Source organism: Labrus mixtus, unplaced genomic scaffold, assembly GCF_963584025.1.
Source record: "Labrus mixtus unplaced genomic scaffold, fLabMix1.1 SCAFFOLD_27, whole genome shotgun sequence".
Lineage (NCBI taxonomy): Eukaryota > Metazoa > Chordata > Actinopteri > Labriformes > Labridae > Labrus > Labrus mixtus.
The window spans coordinates 425,360-439,110 of record NW_026870316.1 but is presented as its reverse complement, the minus strand read 5'-3'; positions in this window follow the sequence as shown (position 1 = coordinate 439,110).

The following is a 13,751-nucleotide window of genomic DNA, read 5'->3' as shown; positions in this document are numbered from 1 at the left end:
ATTTTCATGAAGTATTTCGGCTTAAAAAAATTTCAAAAATTTTCATGAAGTATTTCGGATTCAAAAAAGTCGAACATTTTCAAGACAGGATTTCGGCTTTAAAAAAGTCGAACATTTTCATGAAGTATTTCAGCTTCAAAAAAGTTGAAAATTTTCATGAAAAGATTTCGGCTTCAAAAAAGTTGAAAATTTTCATGAAAAGATTTCGGCTTCAAAAAAGTTGAAAATTTTCACGACAGAATTTCGGCTTTAAAAAAGTCGAACATTTTCATGAAGTATTTCGGCTTCAAAAAATTTCAAAAATTTTCATGAAGTATTTCGGATTCAAAAAAGTCGAACATTTTCACGACAGGATTTCGGCGTTAAAAAAGTCGAACATTTTCATGAAGTATTTCAGCTTCAAAAAAGTTGAAAATTTTCATGAAAAGATTTCGGCTTCAAAAAAGTTGAAAATTTTCATGAAAAGATTTCGGCTTCAAAAAAGTTGAAAATTTTCACGACAGGATTTCGGCTTTAAAAAAGTTGAACATTTTCACGAAGTATTTGGGCTTCAAAAAAGTTGAAAATTTTCATGAAAGGATTTCGGCTTTAAAAAAGTCGAACATTTTCATGAAGTATTTCGGCTTCAAAAAGGTTGAAAATTTTCACGACAGGATTTCGGCTTTAAAAATTCGAACATTTTCATGAAGTATTTCGGCTTCAAAAAAGTTGAACATTTTCATGAAGTATTTGGGCTTCAAAAAAGTTGAAAATTTTCACGACAAGATTTCGGCTTTAAAAAGTCTCACATTTTCATGAAGTATTTCGGCTTCAAAAAAGTTGAACATTTTCATGAAGTATTTGGGCTTCAAAAAAGTTGAAAATTTTCACGACAGGATTTCCGCTTTAAAAAAGTCAAACATTTTCATGAAGTATTTCAGCTTCAAAAAAGTTGAAAATTTTCATGAAAAGATTTCGGCTTCAAAAAAGTTGAAAATTTTCATGAAAAGATTTCGGCTTCAAAAAAGTTGAAAATTTTCACGACAGGATTTCGGCTTTAAAAAAGTCGAACATTTTCATGAAGTATTTCAGCTTCAAAAAAGTTGAAAATTTTCATGAAAAGATTTCGGCTTCAAAAAAGTTGAAAATTTTCACGACAGGATTTCGGCTTTAAAAAAGTCTCACATTTTCATGAAGTATTTCGGCTTCAAAAAAGTTGAACATTTTCATGAAAAGATTTCGGCTTCAAAAAAGTTGAAAATTTTCACGACAGGATTTCGGCTTTAAAAAAGTCGAACATTTTCATGAAGTATTTCAGCTTCAAAAAAGTTGAAAATTTTCATGAAAAGATTTCGGCTTCAAAAAAGTTGAAAATTTTCATGAAAAGATTTCGGCTTCAAAAGAGTTGAAAATTTTCACGACAGGATTTCGACTTTAAAAAAGTCGAACATTTTCATGAAGTATTTCGGCTTTAAAAAAGTTGAACATTTTCATGAAGTATTTCGGCTTCAAAAAAGTTGAAAATTTTCACGACAGGATTTCGGCGTTAAAAAAGTCGAACATTTTCATGAAGTATTTCAGATTCAAAAAAGTTGAAAATTTCATGAAAAGATTTCGGCTTCAAAAAAGTTGAAAATTTTCATGAAAAGATTTCGGCTTCAAAAAAGTTGAAAATTTTCATGAAAAGATTTCGGCTTCAAAAAAGTTGAAAATTTTCACGACAGGATTTCGGCTTCAAAAAAGTTGAAAATTTTCACGACAGAATTTCGGCTTTAAAAAAGTCGAACATTTTCATGAAGTATTTCGGCTTCAAAAAATTTCAAAAATTTTCATGAAGTATTTCGGATTCAAAAAAGTCGAACATTTTCACGACAGGATTTCGGCGTTAAAAAAGTCGAACATTTTCATGAAGTATTTCAGCTTCAAAAAAGTTGAAAATTTTCATGAAAAGATTTCGGCTTCAAAAAAGTTGAAAATTTTCATGAAAAGATTTCGGCTTCAAAAAAGTTGAAAATTTTCACGACAGAATTTCGGCTTTAAAAAAGTCGAACATTTTCATGAAGTATTTCGGCTTCAAAAAATTTCAAAAATTTTCATGAAGTATTTCGGATTCAAAAAAGTCGAACATTTTCACGACAGGATTTCGGCGTTAAAAAAGTCGAACATTTTCATGAAGTATTTCAGCTTCAAAAAAGTTGAAAATTTTCATGAAAAGATTTCGGCTTCAAAAAAGTTGAAAATTTTCATGAAAAGATTTCGGCTTCAAAAAAGTTGAAAATTTTCACGACAGGATTTCGGCTTTAAAAAAGTTGAACATTTTCACGAAGTATTTGGGCTTCAAAAAAGTTGAAAATTTTCATGAAAGGATTTCGGCTTTAAAAAAGTCGAACATTTTCATGAAGTATTTCGGCTTCAAAAAGGTTGAAAATTTTCACGACAGGATTTCGGCTTTAAAAATTCGAACATTTTCATGAAGTATTTCGGCTTCAAAAAAGTTGAAAATTTTCATGAAAAGATTTCGGCTTCAAAAAAGTTGAAAATTTTCACGACAGGATTTCGGCTTTAAAAAAGTCGAACATTTTCATGAAGTATTTCAGCTTCAAAAAAGTTGAAAATTTTCATGAAAAGATTTCGGCTTCAAAAAAGTTGAAAATTTTCACGACAGGATTTCGGCTTTAAAAAAGTCTCACATTTTCATGAAGTATTTCGGCTTCAAAAAAGTTGAACATTTTCATGAAAAGATTTCGGCTTCAAAAAAGTTGAAAATTTTCACGACAGGATTTCGGCTTTAAAAAAGTCGAACATTTTCATGAAGTATTTCAGCTTCAAAAAAGTTGAAAATTTTCATGAAAAGATTTCGGCTTCAAAAAAGTTGAAAATTTTCATGAAAAGATTTCGGCTTCAAAAGAGTTGAAAATTTTCACGACAGAATTTTGACTTTAAAAAAGTTGAACATTTTCATGAAGTATTTCGGCTTTAAAAAAGTTGAAAATTTTCATGAAGTATTTCGGCTTCAAAAAAGTTGAAAATTTTCACGACAGGATTTCGGCGTTAAAAAAGTCGAACATTTTCATGAAGTATTTCAGATTCAAAAAAGTTGAAAATTTCATGAAAAGATTTCGGCTTCAAAAAAGTTGCAAATTTTCATGAAAAGATTTCGGCTTCAAAAAAGTTTAAAATTTTCATGAAAAGATTTCGGCTTCAAAAAAGTTGAAAATTTTCATGAAAAGATTTCGGCTTCAAAAAAGTTGAAAATTTTCACGACAGAATTTCGGCTTTAAAAAAGTCGAACATTTTCATGAAGTATTTCGGCTTCAAAAAATTTCAAAAATTTTCATGAAGTATTTCGGATTCAAAAAAGTCGAACATTTTCACGACAGGATTTCGGCGTTAAAAAAGTCGAACATTTTCATGAAGTATTTCAGCTTCAAAAAAGTTGAAAATTTTCATGAAAAGATTTCGGCTTCAAAAAAGTCGAACATTTTCATGAAGTATTTCGGCTTCAAAAAGGTTGAAAATTTTCACGACAGGATTTCGGCTTTAAAAATTCGAACATTTTCATGAAGTATTTCGGCTTCAAAAAAGTTGAAAATTTTCATGAAAAGATTTCGGCTTCAAAAAAGTTGAAAATTTTCACGACAGGATTTCGGCTTTAAAAAAGTCGAACATTTTCATGAAGTATTTCAGCTTCAAAAAAGTTGAAAATTTTCATGAAAAGATTTCGGCTTCAAAAAAGTTGAAAATTTTCACGACAGGATTTCGGCTTTAAAAAAGTCTCACATTTTCATGAAGTATTTCGGCTTCAAAAAAGTTGAACATTTTCATGAAAAGATTTCGGCTTCAAAAAAGTTGAAAATTTTCACGACAGGATTTCGGCGTTAAAAAAGTCGAACATTTTCATGAAGTATTTCAGATTCAAAAAAGTTGAAAATTTCATGAAAAGATTTCGGCTTCAAAAAAGTTGCAAATTTTCATGAAAAGATTTCGGCTTCAAAAAAGTTGAAAATTTTCATGAAAAGATTTCGGCTTCAAAAGAGTTGAAAATTTTCACGACAGAATTTTGACTTTAAAAAAGTTGAACATTTTCATGAAGTATTTCGGCTTTAAAAAAGTTGAAAATTTTCATGAAGTATTTCGGCTTCAAAAAAGTTGAAAATTTTCACGACAGGATTTCGGCGTTAAAAAAGTCGAACATTTTCATGAAGTATTTCAGATTCAAAAAAGTTGAAAATTTCATGAAAAGATTTCGGCTTCAAAAAAGTTGCAAATTTTCATGAAAAGATTTCGGCTTCAAAAAAGTTTAAAATTTTCATGAAAAGATTTCAGCTTCAAAAAAGTTGAAAATTTTCATGAAAAGATTTCTGCTTCAAAAAAGTTGAAAATTTTCACGACAGAATTTCGGCTTTAAAAAAGTCGAACATTTTCATGAAGTATTTCGGCTTCAAAAAATTTCAAAAATTTTCATGAAGTATTTCGGATTCAAAAAAGTCGAACATTTTCACGACAGGATTTCGGCGTTAAAAAAGTCGAACATTTTCATGAAGTATTTCAGCTTCAAAAAAGTTGAAAATTTTCATGAAAAGATTTCGGCTTCAAAAAAGTTGAAAATTTTCATGAAAAGATTTCGGCTATAAAAAAGTTGAAAATTTTCACGACAGAATTTCGGCTTTAAAAAAGTCGAACATTTTCATGAAGTATTTCGGCTTCAAAAAATTTCAAAAATTTTCATGAAGTATTTCGGATTCAAAAAAGTCGAACATTTTCACGACAGGATTTCGGCGTTAAAAAAGTCGAACATTTTCATGAAGTATTTGGGCTTCAAAAAAGTTGAAAATTTTTACGACAGGATTTCCGCTTTAAAAAAGTCAAACATTTTCATGAAGTATTTCAGCTTCAAAAAAGTTGAAAATTTTCATGAAAAGATTTCGGCTTCAAAAAAGTTGAAAATTTTCATGAAAAGATTTCGGCTTCAAAAAAGTTGAAAATTTTCACGACAGGATTTCGGCTTTAAAAAAGTCGAACATTTTCATGAAGTATTTCAGCTTCAAAAAAGTTGAAAATTTTCATGAAAAGATTTCGGCTTCAAAAAAGTTGAAAATTTTCACGACAGGATTTCGGCTTTAAAAAAGTCTCACATTTTCATGAAGTATTTCGGCTTCAAAAAAGTTGAACATTTTCATGAAAAGATTTCGGCTTCAAAAAAGTTGAAAATTTTCACGACAGGATTTCGGCTTTAAAAAAGTCGAACATTTTCATGAAGTATTTCAGCTTCAAAAAAGTTGAAAATTTTCATGAAAAGATTTCGGCTTCAAAAAAGTTGAAAATTTTCATGAAAAGATTTCGGCTTCAAAAGAGTTGAAAATTTTCACGACAGAATTTTGACTTTAAAAAAGTCGAACATTTTCATGAAGTATTTCGGCTTTAAAAAAGTTGAAAATTTTCATGAAGTATTTCGGCTTCAAAAAAGTTGAAAATTTTCACGACAGGATTTCGGCGTTAAAAAAGTCGAACATTTTCATGAAGTATTTCAGATTCAAAAAAGTTGAAAATTTCATGAAAAGATTTCGGCTTCAAAAAAGTTGCAAATTTTCATGAAAAGATTTCGGCTTCAAAAAAGTTTAAAATTTTCATGAAAAGATTTCGGCTTCAAAAAAGTTGAAAATTTTCATGAAAAGATTTCGGCTTCAAAAAAGTTGAAAATTTTCATGAAAAGATTTCGGCTATAAAAAAGTTGAAAATTTTCACGACAGAATTTCGGCTTTAAAAAAGTCGAACATTTTCATGAAGTATTTCGGCTTCAAAAAATTTCAAAAATTTTCATGAAGTATTTCGGATTCAAAAAAGTCGAACATTTTCACGACAGGATTTCGGCGTTAAAAAAGTCGAACATTTTCATGAAGTATTTCAGCTTCAAAAAAGTTGAAAATTTTCATGAAAAGATTTCGGCTTCAAAAAAGTTGAAATTTTCATGAAAAGATTTCGGCTTCAAAAAAGTTGAAAATTTTCACGACAGGATTTCGGCTTTAAAAAAGTTGAACATTTTCACGAAGTATTTGGGCTTCAAAAAAGTTGAAAATTTTCATGAAAGGATTTCGGCTTTAAAAAAGTCGAACATTTTCATGAAGTATTTCGGCTTCAAAAAGGTTGAAAATTTTCACGACAGGATTTCGGCTTTAAAAATTCGAACATTTTCATGAAGTATTTGGGCTTCAAAAAAGTTGAAAATTTTCACGACAAGATTTCGGCTTTAAAAAAGTCGAACATTTTCATGAAGTATTTCAGATTCAAAAAAGTTGAAAATTTCATGAAAAGATTTCGGCTTCAAAAAAGTTGCAAATTTTCATGAAAAGATTTCGGCTTCAAAAAAGTTTAAAATTTTCATGAAAAGATTTCGGCTTCAAAAAAGTTGAAAATTTTCATGAAAAGATTTCGGCTTCAAAAAAGTTGAAAATTTTCACGACAGAATTTCGGCTTTAAAAAAGTCGAACATTTTCATGAAGTATTTCGGCTTCAAAAAATTTCAAAAATTTTCATGAAGTATTTCGGATTCAAAAAAGTCGAACATTTTCACGACAGGATTTCGGTGTTAAAAAAGTCGAACATTTTCATGAAGTATTTCAGCTTCAAAAAAGTTGAAAATTTTCATGAAAAGATTTCGGCTTCAAAAAAGTTGAAAATTTTCATGAAAAGATTTCGGCTATAAAAAAGTTGAAAATTTTCACGACAGAATTTCGGCTTTAAAAAAGTCGAACATTTTCATGAAGTATTTCGGCTTCAAAAAATTTCAAAAATTTTCATGAAGTATTTCGGATTCAAAAAAGTCGAACATTTTCACGACAGGATTTCGGCGTTAAAAAAGTCGAACATTTTCATGAAGTATTTCAGCTTCAAAAAAGTTGAAAATTTTCATGAAAAGATTTCGGCTTCAAAAAAGTTGAAATTTTCATGAAAAGATTTCGGCTTCAAAAAAGTTGAAAATTTTCACGACAGGATTTCGGCTTTAAAAAAGTTGAACATTTTCACGAAGTATTTGGGCTTCAAAAAAGTTGAAAATTTTCATGAAAGGATTTCGGCTTTAAAAAAGTCGAACATTTTCATGAAGTATTTCGGCTTCAAAAAGGTTGAAAATTTTCACGACAGGATTTCGGCTTTAAAAATTCGAACATTTTCATGAAGTATTTGGGCTTCAAAAAAGTTGAAAATTTTCACGACAAGATTTCGGCTTTAAAAAAGTCGAACATTTTCATGAAGTATTTCAGCTTCAAAAAAGTTGAAAATTTTCATGAAAAGATTTCGGCTTCAAAAAAGTTGAAAATTTTCATGAAAAGATTTCGGTTTCAAAAAAGTTGAAAATTTTCACGACAGGATTTCGGCTTTAAAAAAGTCTCACATTTTCATGAAGTATTTCAGCTTCTAAAAAGTTGAAAATTTTCATGAAAAGATTTCGGCTTCAAAAAAGTTGAAAATTTTCAAGAAAAGATTTCGGCTTTAAAAAAGTTGAAAATTTTCACGACAGGATTTCGGCTTTAAAAAAGTCGAACATTTTCATGAAGTATTTCAGCTTCTAAAAAGTTGAAAATTTTCATGAAAAGATTTCGGCTTCAAAAAAGTTGAAAATTTTCATGAAAAGATTTCGGCTTCAAAAAAGTTGAAAATTTTCAAGACAAGATTTTGGCTACAAAAAAGTTGAAAATTTTCACGACAGTATTTCGGCTTTAAAAAAGTCGAACATTTTCATGAAGTATTTGGGCTTCAAAAAAGATGAAAATTTTCACGACAGGATTTCGGCTTTAAAAAAGTCTATCATTTTCATGAAGTATTTCAGCTTCAAAAAAGTTGAAAATTTTCATGAAAAGATTTCGGTTTCAAAAAAGTTGAAAATTTTCATGAAAAGATTTCGGCTTCAAAAAAGTTGAAAATTTTCACGACAGGATTTCGGCTTTAAAAAAGTCTAACATTTTCATGAAGTATTTCGGCTTCAAAAAGGTTACAAATTTTCACGACAGGGTTCGGCTTTAAAAAAGTCGAACATTTTCATGAAAAGATTTCGGCTTCAAAAAAGTTGAAAATTTTCATGAAAAGATTTCGGCTTCAAAAAAGTTGAAAATTTTCACGACAGGATTTCGGCTTTAAAAAAGTCGAACATTTTCATGAAGTATTTCAGCTTCAAAAAAGTTGAAAATTTTCATGAATAGATTTCGGCTTCAAAAAAGTTGAAAATTTTCATGAAAAGATTTCAGCTTCAAAAAAGTTGAAAATTTTCATGAAAAGATTTCGGATTCAAAAAAGTTGAAAATTTTCATGAAGTATTTCGGCTTCAAAAAAGTTGAAAATTTTCACGACAGGATTTCGGCGTTAAAAAAGTCGAACATTTTCATGAAGTATTTCAGATTCAAAAAAGTTGAAAATTTCATGAAAAGATTTCGGCTTCAAAAAAGTTGCAAATTTTCATGAAAAGATTTCGGCTTCAAAAAAGTTTAAAATTTTCATGAAAAGATTTCGGCTTCAAAAAAGTTGAAAATTTTCATGAAAAGATTTCGGCTTCAAAAAAGTTGAAAATTTTCACGACAGAATTTCGGCTTTAAAAAAGTCGAACATTTTCATGAAGTATTTCGGCTTCAAAAAATTTCAAAAATTTTCATGAAGTATTTCGGATTCAAAAAAGTCGAACATTTTCACGACAGGATTTCGGCGTTAAAAAAGTCGAACATTTTCATGAAGTATTTCAGCTTCAAAAAAGTTGAAAATTTTCATGAAAAGATTTCGGCTTCAAAAAAGTTGAAAATTTTCATGAAAAGATTTCGGCTATAAAAAAGTTGAAAATTTTCACGACAGAATTTCGGCTTTAAAAAAGTCGAACATTTTCATGAAGTATTTAGGCTTCAAAAAATTTCAAAAATTTTCATGAAGTATTTCGGATTCAAAAAAGTCGAACATTTTCACGACAGGATTTCGGCGTTAAAAAAGTCGAACATTTTCATGAAGTATTTGGGCTTCAAAAAAGTTGAAAATTTTCACGACAGGATTTCCGCTTTAAAAAAGTCAAACATTTTCATGAAGTATTTCAGCTTCAAAAAAGTTGAAAATTTTCATGAAAAGATTTCGGTTCAAAAAAGTTGAAAATTTTCATGAAAAGATTTCGGCTTCAAAAAAGTTGAAAATTTTCACGACAGGATTTCGGCTTTAAAAAAGTCGAACATTTTCATGAAGTATTTCAGCTTCAAAAAAGTTGAAAATTTTCATGAAAAGATTTCGGCTTCAAAAAAGTTGAAAATTTTCACGACAGGATTTCGGCTTTAAAAAAGTCTCACATTTTCATGAAGTATTTCGGCTTCAAAAAAGTTGAACATTTTCATGAAAAGATTTCGGCTTCAAAAAAGTTGAAAATTTTCACGACAGGATTTCGGCTTTAAAAAAGTCGAACATTTTCATGAAGTATTTCAGCTTCAAAAAAGTTGAAAATTTTCATGAAAAGATTTCGGCTTCAAAAAAGTTGAAAATTTTCATGAAAAGATTTCGGCTTCAAAAGAGTTGAAAATTTTCACGACAGGATTTCGACTTTAAAAAAGTCGAACATTTTCATGAAGTATTTCGGCTTTAAAAAAGTTGAAAATTTTCATGAAGTATTTCGGCTTCAAAAAAGTTGAAAATTTTCACGACAGGATTTCGGCGTTAAAAAAGTCGAACATTTTCATGAAGTATTTCAGATTCAAAAAAGTTGAAAATTTCATGAAAAGATTTCGGCTTCAAAAAAGTTGCAAATTTTCATGAAAAGATTTCGGCTTCAAAAAAGTTGAAAATTTTCATGAAAAGATTTCGGCTTCAAAAAAGTTGAAAATTTTCACGACAGGATTTCGGCTTCAAAAAAGTTGAAAATTTTCACGACAGAATTTCGGCTTTAAAAAAGTCGAACATTTTCATGAAGTATTTCGGCTTCAAAAAATTTCAAAAATTTTCATGAAGTATTTCGGATTCAAAAAAGTCGAACATTTTCACGACAGGATTTCGGCGTTAAAAAAGTCGAACATTTTCATGAAGTATTTCAGCTTCAAAAAAGTTGAAAATTTTCATGAAAAGATTTCGGCTTCAAAAAAGTTGAAAATTTTCATGAAAAGATTTCGGCTTCAAAAAAGTTGAAAATTTTCACGACAGAATTTCGGCTTTAAAAAAGTCGAACATTTTCATGAAGTATTTCGGCTTCAAAAAATTTCAAAAATTTTCATGAAGTATTTCGGATTCAAAAAAGTCGAACATTTTCACGACAGGATTTCGGCGTTAAAAAAGTCGAACATTTTCATGAAGTATTTCAGCTTCAAAAAAGTTGAAAATTTTCATGAAAAGATTTCGGCTTCAAAAAAGTTGAAAATTTTCATGAAAAGATTTCGGCTTCAAAAAAGTTGAAAATTTTCACGACAGGATTTCGGCTTTAAAAAAGTTGAACATTTTCACGAAGTATTTGGGCTTCAAAAAAGTTGAAAATTTTCATGAAAGGATTTCGGCTTTAAAAAAGTCGAACATTTTCATGAAGTATTTCGGCTTCAAAAAGGTTGAAAATTTTCACGACAGGATTTCGGCTTTAAAAATTCGAACATTTTCATGAAGTATTTCGGCTTCAAAAAAGTTGAAAATTTTCATGAAAAGATTTCGGCTTCAAAAAAGTTGAAAATTTTCACGACAGGATTTCGGCTTTAAAAAGGTCGAACATTTTCATGAAGTATTTCAGCTTCAAAAAAGTTGAAAATTTTCATGAAAAGATTTCGGCTTCAAAAAAGTTGAAAATTTTCACGACAGGATTTCGGCTTTAAAAAAGTCTCACATTTTCATGAAGTATTTCGGCTTCAAAAAAGTTGAACATTTTCATGAAAAGATTTCGGCTTCAAAAAAGTTGAAAATTTTCACGACAGGATTTCGGCTTTAAAAAAGTCGAACATTTTCATGAAGTATTTCAGCTTCAAAAAAGTTGAAAATTTTCATGAAAAGATTTCGGCTTCAAAAAAGTTGAAAATTTTCATGAAAAGATTTCGGCTTCAAAAGAGTTGAAAATTTTCACGACAGAATTTTGACTTTAAAAAAGTTGAACATTTTCATGAAGTATTTCGGCTTTAAAAAAGTTGAAAATTTTCATGAAGTATTTCGGCTTCAAAAAAGTTGAAAATTTTCACGACAGGATTTCGGCGTTAAAAAAGTCGAACATTTTCATGAAGTATTTCAGATTCAAAAAAGTTGAAAATTTCATGAAAAGATTTCGGCTTCAAAAAAGTTGCAAATTTTCATGAAAAGATTTCGGCTTCAAAAAAGTTTAAAATTTTCATGAAAAGATTTCGGCTTCAAAAAAGTTGAAAATTTTCATGAAAAGATTTCGGCTTCAAAAAAGTTGAAAATTTTCACGACAGAATTTCGGCTTTAAAAAAGTCGAACATTTTCATGAAGTATTTCGGCTTCAAAAAATTTCAAAAATTTTCATGAAGTATTTCGGATTCAAAAAAGTCGAACATTTTCACGACAGGATTTCGGCGTTAAAAAAGTCGAACATTTTCATGAAGTATTTCAGCTTCAAAAAAGTTGAAAATTTTCATGAAAAGATTTCGGCTTCAAAAAAGTTGAAAATTTTCATGAAAAGATTTCGGCTATAAAAAAGTTGAAAATTTTCACGACAGAATTTCGGCTTTAAAAAAGTCGAACATTTTCATGAAGTATTTCGGCTTCAAAAAATTTCAAAAATTTTCATGAAGTATTTCGGATTCAAAAAAGTCGAACATTTTCACGACAGGATTTCGGCGTTAAAAAAGTCGAACATTTTCATGAAGTATTTGGGCTTCAAAAAAGTTGAAAATTTTTACGACAGGATTTCCGCTTTAAAAAAGTCAAACATTTTCATGAAGTATTTCAGCTTCAAAAAAGTTGAAAATTTTCATGAAAAGATTTCGGCTTCAAAAAAGTTGAAAATTTTCATGAAAAGATTTCGGCTTCAAAAAAGTTGAAAATTTTCACGACAGGATTTCGGCTTTAAAAAAGTCGAACATTTTCATGAAGTATTTCAGCTTCAAAAAAGTTGAAAATTTTCATGAAAAGATTTCGGCTTCAAAAAAGTTGAAAATTTTCACGACAGGATTTCGGCTTTAAAAAAGTCTCACATTTTCATGAAGTATTTCGGCTTCAAAAAAGTTGAACATTTTCATGAAAAGATTTCGGCTTCAAAAAAGTTGAAAATTTTCACGACAGGATTTCGGCTTTAAAAAAGTCGAACATTTTCATGAAGTATTTCAGCTTCAAAAAAGTTGAAAATTTTCATGAAAAGATTTCGGCTTCAAAAAAGTTGAAAATTTTCATGAAAAGATTTCGGCTTCAAAAGAGTTGAAAATTTTCACGACAGAATTTTGACTTTAAAAAAGTCGAACATTTTCATGAAGTATTTCGGCTTTAAAAAAGTTGAAAATTTTCATGAAGTATTTCGGCTTCAAAAAAGTTGAAAATTTTCACGACAGGATTTCGGCGTTAAAAAAGTCGAACATTTTCATGAAGTATTTCAGATTCAAAAAAGTTGAAAATTTCATGAAAAGATTTCGGCTTCAAAAAAGTTGCAAATTTTCATGAAAAGATTTCGGCTTCAAAAAAGTTTAAAATTTTCATGAAAAGATTTCGGCTTCAAAAAAGTTGAAAATTTTCATGAAAAGATTTCGGCTTCAAAAAAGTTGAAAATTTTCACGACAGAATTTCGGCTTTAAAAAAGTCGAACATTTTCATGAAGTATTTCGGCTTCAAAAAATTTCAAAAATTTTCATGAAGTATTTCGGATTCAAAAAAGTCGAACATTTTCACGACAGGATTTCGGTGTTAAAAAAGTCGAACATTTTCATGAAGTATTTCAGCTTCAAAAAAGTTGAAAATTTTCATGAAAAGATTTCGGCTTCAAAAAAGTTGAAAATTTTCATGAAAAGATTTCGGCTATAAAAAAGTTGAAAATTTTCACGACAGAATTTCGGCTTTAAAAAAGTCGAACATTTTCATGAAGTATTTCGGCTTCAAAAAATTTCAAAAATTTTCATGAAGTATTTCGGATTCAAAAAAGTCGAACATTTTCACGACAGGATTTCGGCGTTAAAAAAGTCGAACATTTTCATGAAGTATTTCAGCTTCAAAAAAGTTGAAAATTTTCATGAAAAGATTTCGGCTTCAAAAAAGTTGAAATTTTCATGAAAAGATTTCGGCTTCAAAAAAGTTGAAAATTTTCACGACAGGATTTCGGCTTTAAAAAAGTTGAACATTTTCACGAAGTATTTGGGCTTCAAAAAAGTTGAAAATTTTCATGAAAGGATTTCGGCTTTAAAAAAGTCGAACATTTTCATGAAGTATTTCGGCTTCAAAAAGGTTGAAAATTTTCACGACAGGATTTCGGCTTTAAAAATTCGAACATTTTCATGAAGTATTTGGGCTTCAAAAAAGTTGAAAATTTTCACGACAAGATTTCGGCTTTAAAAAAGTCGAACATTTTCATGAAGTATTTCAGCTTCAAAAAAGTTGAAAATTTTCATGAAAAGATTTCGGCTTCAAAAAAGTTGAAAATTTTCATGAAAAGATTTCGGTTTCAAAAAAGTTGAAAATTTTCACGACAGGATTTCGGCTTTAAAAAAGTCTCACATTTTCATGAAGTATTTCAGCTTCTAAAAAGTTGAAAATTTTCATGAAAAGATTTCGGCTTCAAAAAAGTTGAAAATTTTCAAGAAAAGATTTCGGCTTTAAAAAAGTTGAAAATTTTCACGACAGGATTTCGG